The sequence below is a fragment of the Pelodiscus sinensis genome, chromosome 20, assembly GCF_049634645.1.
Source record: "Pelodiscus sinensis isolate JC-2024 chromosome 20, ASM4963464v1, whole genome shotgun sequence".
Classification (NCBI taxonomy): Eukaryota; Metazoa; Chordata; order Testudines; family Trionychidae; genus Pelodiscus; species Pelodiscus sinensis.
The window spans coordinates 6,636,071-6,645,935 of record NC_134730.1 but is presented as its reverse complement, the minus strand read 5'-3'; the positions used below and the strand labels follow the sequence as shown (position 1 = coordinate 6,645,935).

Below are 9,865 nucleotides of genomic sequence, written 5' to 3'. Positions count from 1 at the left end.
TTGATTATTAGAAATATATATACTTAGTTTTGTAATTACCAGGTGAACCACATAGTGAACTGCCAGCTCGGAGAGAAGAGTGGACATCTGGCTAGGCTAATAGGTCGTGCTGGGGAGAATCGGTCATGGCAGATGGAGAGAAAAGTGACACAGGGCAAAGGTGGACAGCAATTCTGGGTGCCAAATTTAGGCTGCTAGGAGAGAGATTCAATTCCAGGATTTCCATAGTAGCATTCTCTGCAGTGCTTCCAGTTCCATGTGCAGAACCAGATAGACAGACTTAACTCCATGGTCTCAGTCCATGGTCGAGATAATGGATTAAGGAGGAAGATTTTTACTTTATTAGAGACCGGGAAACATTTTAGGTAAGAAGTAGCCAATGGGCTCCACCAAACTAAAATGGAACCAGATTGCTGGCATATAAAATGTAAAAGGTTGTTGAGGATTTTTTTTTTAACTAAGGAATTGGGAGAAAGTCAACAAGTTCCAAACAGAATGTAGAGTGTGGATGGAGACTTGTCTTAGGGTTGAATTTATAAAAGGGCAGACTCTATATCCTCATGTCAAGAATAAGAAACACTTAAATAAATTACAGGTAAGAGCTAGCTACTGAGAAACTGTCACGCATAAAAAAATTACTACTTAAATATACCAGATGAAGGCAAGCAACTAAATACTGAAAAGTTAGATGTCTGCAAGTCACCAGGGCCTGATGAAATGCATCCTAGAATACTCAAGGAGCTGATAGAGGAGGTATCTGAAAGTTTAGCAATCATCTTTGAAAAATCATGGAAGACAGGAGAGATTCCAGAAGACTGGAAAAGGGCAAATATAGTGCCCATCTATAAAAAGGGAAATAGGAACAACCCAGGAAACTACAGCTAGTCAGTTTAACTTCTGTGCCAGGAAAGATAATGGAGCAAGTAATTAAGAAATTAATCTGCAAACACCTGGAAGATAATAAAGTGATAGGTAACAGCCAGCATGGATCTGTAAAGAACAAATCATATCAAGCCAATCTGATGGCTTTATTTGATAGGATAACAAGTCTTGCGGATAAGAGAGAAGCGGTAGATGTGGTATAATTAGACTTTAGTAAGGCATTTGATATGGTCTTGGATGATCTCAATAAATTAGGCAAATACAACTTAGATGGGGTCGCTATAAGGTGGGTGCATAACTGGCTGGATAACTGTTCTCAGAGAGTAGTTATTAATGGTTCACAATCCTGCTGGAAGGGCATAACAAGTGGGGTTCCACGGGGGCTTGTTTTCAGACCAGTTCTGTTCAATATCTTCATCAACAGTTTAGATATTGGCATAGAGAGTACGCTTATTAAGTCTGCAGATGATACCAAGCTGGGAGGGGTTGCAACTGCATTGGAAGATAGAGTCATAATTCAAAAATATCTGGACAAAATCAAAAAATGGTCTAAGGTAAATAAGATGAAGTTTAATAAGGATAAATGCAAAGTACTCCACTTAGGAAGAAAAAATGAGTTTCACACATACAGGATGGGAAGCGGCAGTCTAGGAAGGAGTGCTGCAGAAAGGCATGTAGGGGTCATAGTAGACCCCAAGCTAAATATGAGTCAACAGTGTGACACTGTTGCAAAAAAAGCAAACACAACTCTGGGATGCATTAACAGGAGTGTTCTGAGCAAGACACAAGAAGTCATTCTTCCGCCCTACTCTGCGCTGTTTAGGCCTCAATTGGAGTATTATCACAGAATCATAGGGCTGGAAGAAACCACAGAAGGTCAAGTCCACACTCCTGCCCAAGGCAGGACCAATCCCAACTAAATCAACCTACCCAGGGCTTAAAAACCACTAGGGATGGAGATTCCACCACTTCCCTAGGTAACCCATTCCAGTGCTTTACTACCCTCCTAGTGAAATAGTTTTTCCTAATATCCAACCTAGACCTCTCCCACCACAACTTGAGACCATTGCTCCTTGTTCTGACATCCGTCACTACTGTGAACAGCCTCTCTCCAGCCTCTTTGGAACCTCCCTTCAGGAAGTTAAAGGCTGCTCTCAAATCCCCCCTCACTCTTCGCTTCTGTAGACTAAGCAAACCCAAATCCCTCAACCTCTCCTCGTAGGTCATGTGCTCCAGCCCCCTAATCCTTTTGGTCGCCCTCCGCTGGACCTTCTCAAATGTGTCCACATCTTTCCTGTAGTTGGGGGCCCAGAAGAGCCGAATAAAGGGAAATAATCACTTTTCTGGATCTGCTGGCAATGCTCCTCTTAATGCTCTTCCTAATGCAACCTAATATGCCATTAGCCTTCTTGGCTACAGGGGCACACTGTTGACTCATATCATAGTTTCTCTTCCACTGTAACCCCCAGGTCCTTTTCTGCAGAACTGCTACTTAGCCATTTGGTCCCCAGCCTGTAACTATGCTTGGGATTCTTCCCTCCCAAGTGCAGGACTCTACACTTGTCCTTGTTGAACCTCATCAGATTTCTTTTGGCCCAATCCTCCAATTTGTCTTGGTCACTCTGGACCCTATCCCTTCCCTCCAGTGTATCTACCTCTCCCCCAGCTTAGTGTCATCTTCAAACTTGCTGAGGGTGCAATCCATCCCCTCATGCATGTCATTAATAAAGTTGTTGAACAAAACTGGTCCTAGAACCGATCCTTGGGGCACTGTGCTAGAAACCGACCACCAACCTGACCTCCAGCCGTTGATCACTACCTGCTGGGCCTGACCTTCTAGACAGCTTTCTATCCATCTTACAATCCATTTATCCAATCCCTTAACTTGCTGGCAAGAATATTGTGGGAGTCCATATCAAAAGCTTTGCTAAAGTCAGGGTATATTACATCCACTGACTTTCCCATATCCGCAGAGCCAGTTATCTCATCATAGATGCTAGTAAGATTGGTCAGGCATGACTTGCCCTTCATGAGCCATGCTAACTATTCCTGATCACTTTCCCCTCTTCCAAGTGCTTCAAAATGGATTCCTTGAGAATCTCCTCCATGATTTTTCTGGGGACTGAGGTAAGACTGGATTGTCCTTCTTTCTTTTTTTAAAGATGGGCACTATATTTGCTTTTTTCCAATCATCCGGAATCTCTCCCGATCTCCACGACTTTTCAAAGATAATGGCCAAAGGCTACTCAATGATATTTGCCAACTCCCTCAGTACCCTCGGATGCATTGTGTCGAGTTCTGGGCACGTCATTTCAAGAAAGATGTGGAGAAATTGGAGAAGGTCCAGAGAAGAGCAACAAGAATGATTAAAGGTCTAGAGAACACAACCTATGAAGGAAGACTGAAAGAATTGGACTTGTTTAGTTTGGAAAGGAGAAGACCAAGAGGGTATATGATAATGGTTTCAGGTATCCAATAGGGTGTCACAATTGTTCTCCTTGGCCTCTGAGGATAGCACAATAAGCAATGAGCTTAAACTGCAGCAAGGGAGGTTTAGGTTAGACATAGGAAAAACTTCCTAACTGTCAAGGGGTATGTCTACACTAGCTCATTAATTCAAGCTAGGTAGGCAAATCAGGCTACCGGAGTTGCAAATGAAGCCCAGGATTTAAATATCCCTGGCTTTATTTGCACGTTCCCGTCCAGCCACCATTTTTAAATCCCCCTTAGTTCGAACAAACTGCCCACGACTCTACACGGCAGTTTAAAATTAATCCGAATTAAATCCTTAGTTCAGATTAACTGTTATTCCCCGTGGAAGGAGCACCTGGAGCATTGGCACGATGTGCTCTGTATAATGAGTGTTAGTAAAAACACAACTCTGAACCAGTTGAAGTTTTCAAAGATTCTTCTAAGGCAGCTCCACATAGAGTGCTTTGCAGTAGTCCAGTTGGGATGTGACTAGAGCATGAATCACCCTAGCCAGGTCATTCTCATTAAAGGAAGGGTTGCAGTGGTTGTCATCTGCGTATTGAAGGCACCGTCTTCCAAATCTCCTTATGGCCTCTCCCATAAGTTTCATGTAGATGTTAAACAACATAGAGGACAAGAGGGAACCTTGCGGGACCCTAGAGCACAGTTGCCACATGGTCGAGCAGCAGCCCCCTAGCGCCACCTTCTTGAAGTGTCCCGACAGGTAGGACCGGAACCACTGCAAAGCAGTGCCTCCGATACCCAGGTCTGTCAGGCACTCCAGAAGGATATCATGGTTGATGGTATTGGTGGGCATTGGTCCTTTGGCGAAGTGTCTGAGACGTTTGTCCAATGTTCAAAGCAGATATTAGACAGGATCACAAAGAAAAAACAGTTTCTTGCCATTTCAACCAGAAAGGACACTGTCTCAATGACTTAATTACCTGCATCCCACTTCAAAAGCCTTTTAAATCTGCACTTGAAGGAATCCTCTGAAATGTCATTCATGCTAAAATTCGACACTCTACGTGTCGGTCTCAACAAAGACACTAACTATCTTACCCCTTACAAAGATAGCTTCCCCAATTATCACCTCTAATACCATTACCTCACAGACATTTAACTTTCCCCACCTCTAATATCATTAGTTCACAGACATTTACCTTCCTCCCCACCCCCCGGCCCCCTTCTGTTCTGAAATGTGATTTGTCCTTTTCATATGTGTTCATTTTTTTAAATTGTATCCTTTGGTATATATGGTTGTGACTACTTTCTTCTCCTATTTGTTCTGAGGAAGTGGGTCTGGCCCACGAAAGCTCATCATCTAATAAACCATCTTGTTAGTCTTCAAAGTGCTACATAGTCCTGTATTTTGTTTCAGCTACACCAGACTAACACGGCTACATTTCTATCTTTATTAATTACCTGGATGAGGGGATGGATTGCACCCTCAGCAAGTTTGCAGATGACCCTAAGCTAGGGGGAGAGGTAGATACACTCCAGGGCAGAGATAGGGTCCAGAGTGACTTAGACAAATTGAAGGATTGGGCTACAAGAAATCTGATGAAGTTCAACAAGGACAAGTGCAGAGTCCTGTACTTGGGACGGAAGAATCCCAAGCAATGTTACAGGCTGGGGACCAACCAGCTAAGTGGTAGTTCTGCAGAAAAGGACCTGGGGGTTACAGTGGATGAGAAGCTGGATATGAGTCATCAGTGTGCCCTTGTAGCCAAGAAGGCTAATGGCATGTTAGGTTGCATTAGGAGGAGCATTGCCAGCAGATCCAGAGATGTCATCATTCCCCTTTATTCGGCTCTTGTGAGGCCACATCTGGAATATTGTGTCCAATTCTGGCGTCCCCACTACTAAAAGGATGTGGACACATTGGAGAGGGTACAGCGGAGGGCAGCCAAAATGATTAGGGGGCTGGAGCATATGACCTACAAGGAGAGGCTGAGGGAGTTGGGTCTGTTTAGTCTGCAGAAGCGAAGAGTGAGTCAGGATTTGATAGCAGCCTTCAACTTCCTGAAGGGAGGATCCAAAGAAGATGGAGAAAGGCTGTTCCCAGTAGTGACAGATGGCAGTACAAGGAGCAATGGTCTCAAGCTGTGGTGGGAGAGGTCCAGGTTGGATATTAGGAAAAACTATGTCACTAGGAGGGTAGTGAAGTACTGGAATGGGTTACCTAGAGAATAAGTGGAGTCTCCATCTCTAGAAATTTTTTAGTCACGGCTTCACAAAGCCCTGGGTGGGTTGATTAGTTGGGATTGGTCATGCTTAGGGCAGGGGGCTGGACTTGATGACCTTCTGAGGTCTCATCCAGCTCTCTGTTTCTATGATTCTATGATTGTAAAATTGGGGAAGTCTCCAAGCTAGTGAATTGGGGTCCTCAGCAGTATGTGGGCACAGAGCACACACAACCACTTTGCTTTTATGAATATTTTACTGGCAACTTACAACACAAGCAACAAGGAAAAACCCAACCCCTACCTAAACTTTAGCAATAGTCTGGCCCTGCAGAAGTACACCAAAAGCCACCTCCCAACACAGCGCCTCTCACTTGCTCCGCTGGGGTGTGAGCATCACTACTGTGTGGAGCAAGGGCAGGTATTGCAGCAAGGTGCTGCACCTACGGCTGTAGGACATGTCTTTACACATTATATTTGTTTGATTTTTCTTTCCTTCCTGGCAGTGTTTCTTGATCTGTAACAAAACAGGCCTCTTAAGCCCAACAAGGTCAGCTCTCCTCCCACCCTTTTCCACATTCCACGTGCCCGCACTTGACTGGCCCTCTTGTGGGGCTGGCACTGACCTTCATTTTTGCCACTGGTGAAGCAGCAAGGGCTGGAGCAATGGGAACAAAGCTGAGACACAAAGGGTGTGAGCTCTAATCCTGGCTCTGCCCCGTCCTGCTCTCCCTTCCCCTACCTGTGCCTCTGTGAAATGGGGATAACAAGACAGCTGCCTCCCAGGGCTGTGGGGAGAGCTAATTAGCTCTTGATTGCACAGTGCTGTGGGCAGGCAGCATGTGGTATAAATGTCGCTATAGCTGCTTGTACAGCAACGATGCCCAGTTGGAATTAGGGCTTGGGCACGTGCGTGCACACACACACACAGCAGGGCCCTTCATCCATCATGGCCCCACAGAGTTTGGTCACACACACAGCGGCTACGTCTAGACTGGCATGATTTTCCGCAAATGCTTTTAACAGAAAAGTTTTCCATTAAAAGCATTTTTGGAACAGAGCGTCTAGATTGGCATGGACGCTTTTCCGCAAAAGCACTTTTTGCAGAAAAGCGTCTGTGCTAATCTAGACGCGCTTTTCCATAAAAAAGCCTTGATCGCCATTTTTGTGATCGGGGCTTTTTTTGTGGAAAACAAATCTGAGCTGTCTTCACTGGCTCTTTTGCACAAAAGCTTTGCGCAAAAGGGACTTTTGCCTGAACGGGAGCAGCACAGTATTTCCACAAGAAGCACTGATTTCTTACAGTAGGAAGTCAGTGCTTTTGCGGAAATTCAAGCAGCCAGTGTAGACAGCTGGCAAGTTTTTCCGGAAAAGCGGCTGATTTTCCGGAAAAACTGGCCAGTCTAGACACAGCCATAGAGCACAGAGCCCTTCATCCCAGCAGTGTGTAAATGGAAGATGCTGTCTTTAACATGTCTTGATCCAGCCATTCCTGTGTCTAACCCGCAATGGAGAGCCATGGCCATCGGCTGCCCTAGAATTATTTGGCTTCCAAGTGGGAGAGGTCGGCCCCCGCTGTTAGTTCTGGGAGACTGTAGGCAGGACAATCCATCTGCCATTGCAGTGCCAATCCCGCACTGGCAGGCTCTGCATTGCTGAGGCATCCATAAGGGAGCCGCAGTTCAGCACATCTGCTGACTGTGTTCGGGGCGTGAACGAAGATGATCGATTCAGAAGAGGCGGCTGCAGAAATGATGCAGCGCAGCAAACACGAGGCCCGTCAGCTCAGTAAACAACCTGACCACAGCCTGTCTGTGTGTTAACCCGGAGTCATTTCAGAAAGGGGCAAACTAGCAAACCCCACCTCAGAAGAGTAACGTGCTCTGCAGATAAGCTGCAGCTGTGAAGAGCATCAAGTAGAAAGATAACACTTCAAAGCTAGGGCAGGGACCAGCCCCCACTTGCTCACCACTGGCTCTTCAGCACAGCAGCAGAGAAAGGTGCTAGCCCACAAGAGTTCACCAAGGTGGGTGAGGGATCCTGGTCATGTGCCACCTGAGGCATGTTGTGCACACTCAGAGTAGATCACAAGCAGCCGCCTGGGTTGGGTTATTAATATTGCTGTCCTTCCAGCCAAGGGGGTGCCCTGAGTTCCATGGCTGTTTTTGTCTCTGTTACAGGGCCAGAGGGAGAAAGTAATGAAGTGGGGGGGAGGGGATTTATCCCTCCCAGCAGCTCCAGTTCAATGGGACTCTTCTGGCACATCTACACAGCAGCGCTGTTTCGAATTAACAAGGTGAGCATTTGCATAGCAAACCCATTATTTCAACATAATTTTGAAGTAAGGGGCTTCTTATGCTGAAATCTGTAACCCTCCTTTCCTGAGGAATAGCACCTATTTCAAAATAGGGTGGGTGCAGACAGCTCAGCTGTGCTTATTTTAAAATAAGTGGCCTCCAGGGCTTTTCACAGCTGCTCTGGTGGCCACTCTGTTCACACTCATCAGAATTTCATAGTTCCCCTGCACCCTTTAAAGCTGGAGCCACAGGGAAAGGACTTGTGGTATAAAGAAAGCCCTGCTAGCCCTGCGCCACACCCAGCAGCCTTCACAGCTTTTTCTGCTACCATGAGCAACCCCCATGCTCCCACCAAGCCCTCCACAGCTGCAAGGGAGCAGGCAGCCAGCTCCCAATCCTCTGCCCTGGGGTGAAAGAGGATGATTCCTTCTTGATCGGGTACGGAGATCCTGGATCTCATGGAGAGGAGGCAAACCTCCAGGATCTCCACATCTGATGCAGGTGCAGGAGGTCTAGGTTGGATATTAGGAAAAATTATTTCGCTAGGAGGGTGGTGAAGCACTGGGATGGGTTTTCTAGGGAGGGGGTGGAATCTCCATCCCTAGAGGTTTTGAAGTCTCAGGTTGACAGAGCCCTGGCTGGGTTGATTTAGTTGGGTTGGTCCTGCCTTGGGCCGGGGGCTGGACTCAATGACTCCTGAGGTCTCTGCCAGCCCTGGGATTCTATGACTGTGGACATTTATGGCTAGATGGCTGACAGCCTAGGCCAGAAAGGCCGCAGCCGCAGCCAGAAGCAGGTGCGCAGAAAGGTCAAGGAGCTGAGGCAATCCTACACCAAGGCCAGGGAACACAGCTCCCGTACAGGGGCAGCACCCCAGACCTGCCCCTATTTCGACCAGCTCCACCGCATCCTGGGAGGAGGTTCAGTCCCTTCCACCCCCACCTTGTTGTGAACTCTGGGCTGGAGATGCCCATCGCTAGCCTCCCAGAGGGTGTGGCTGTGGGTGGTGAGGAGGAGAAGGAGAAGGTGCAGGAGAAGGAGATGAGGAGGCAGCATGCCCGCAAGCCAGGGGTCCCCTCCCACGATATCACCCAGGGACTGGGCGAAGCCAGGGAAGACCCATCAGGTGAGTTGAATTCCTTTCCCTAGACACACATGGGGGCAGGGTGGCCAGGGACTGCGTGCTCCTCACTTGGCCTTCTTGGCCTGGTGATCGCACAGAAGCCTGTGCACGTGGGTGCACATGGAGCGCCAGTCCGGAGAACACAGCTGCAGTGAGGCTGCCACACAGGAACCTTGTGCTCCTGCTCACAGCATTCCTGCACAGGCCTGCCTTGCTCCCAGCCCAGAGTGGGACACCTTCTCACCACTAAGGAGGAGGGGGTCATGGACACGCACACAGCAGGGCTGCACATAGCAAACAGGCATGCCTGCCCTCTTGGGGCAGCATGCGCTCTCAGGCCAGTGTGGCAAGGTGGAGGACACCGGTTCCCTGCCGGGGGAGTCTGCTGAGAGGGAAGAAGTGGAGGGGACCCCAGTAGCACCCTCCTCAGCAAGTGTATCTGCCGGTCACACACACCTCCCCCAGCACCTTCTCCCCCGCTCCTCCGTGGGACAGGGATACAAGTCTTCTCCCTGTGTCATGCTGCCACTGCTGGACCCAGCATGTGCACTGTGTGGAGGGAAGTTGAACCACTCCATTGTCCCCCCTGCTTGCAGGCTCCCAGCCTGGCTGTCACCTTCCCATGCCTGCTTGTCCTCAGAGCAAAGGTTAGGGAGGCTCCCCCTGGGACATCTGTGCCCCTGCAGGAAAGGGCCCGCTGTCTAGGCCTCAGATGGCCTTGCTCAGAGCAAATTGCCTTCATTTGACCTGAGACCTTTCGGCATCCGCTCAGAGACAAGGGCTAGGCTTCGTGCACAGTCTCTCCTGGCATGACTGTCTCTTCTCTTCACAGCTGGACCATCTGCAAGAGGGGTATGAGCCACATCTCCTGCACCAACCTCCTAACTAAGCAAGACCCACTGGCG

The 9,865-nt window shown here is 48.1% G+C and overlaps 1 protein-coding gene across 1 annotated transcript in view; it reads right to left on the bottom strand.

Annotated features, from left to right (window-relative positions):
* LOC102444405 (uncharacterized) overlaps nt 1-9,865 on the bottom strand; it is a 172,780-nt gene that overhangs the window by 117,557 nt on the left and 45,358 nt on the right. The gene's annotated exons all lie outside the window — the stretch shown is intronic.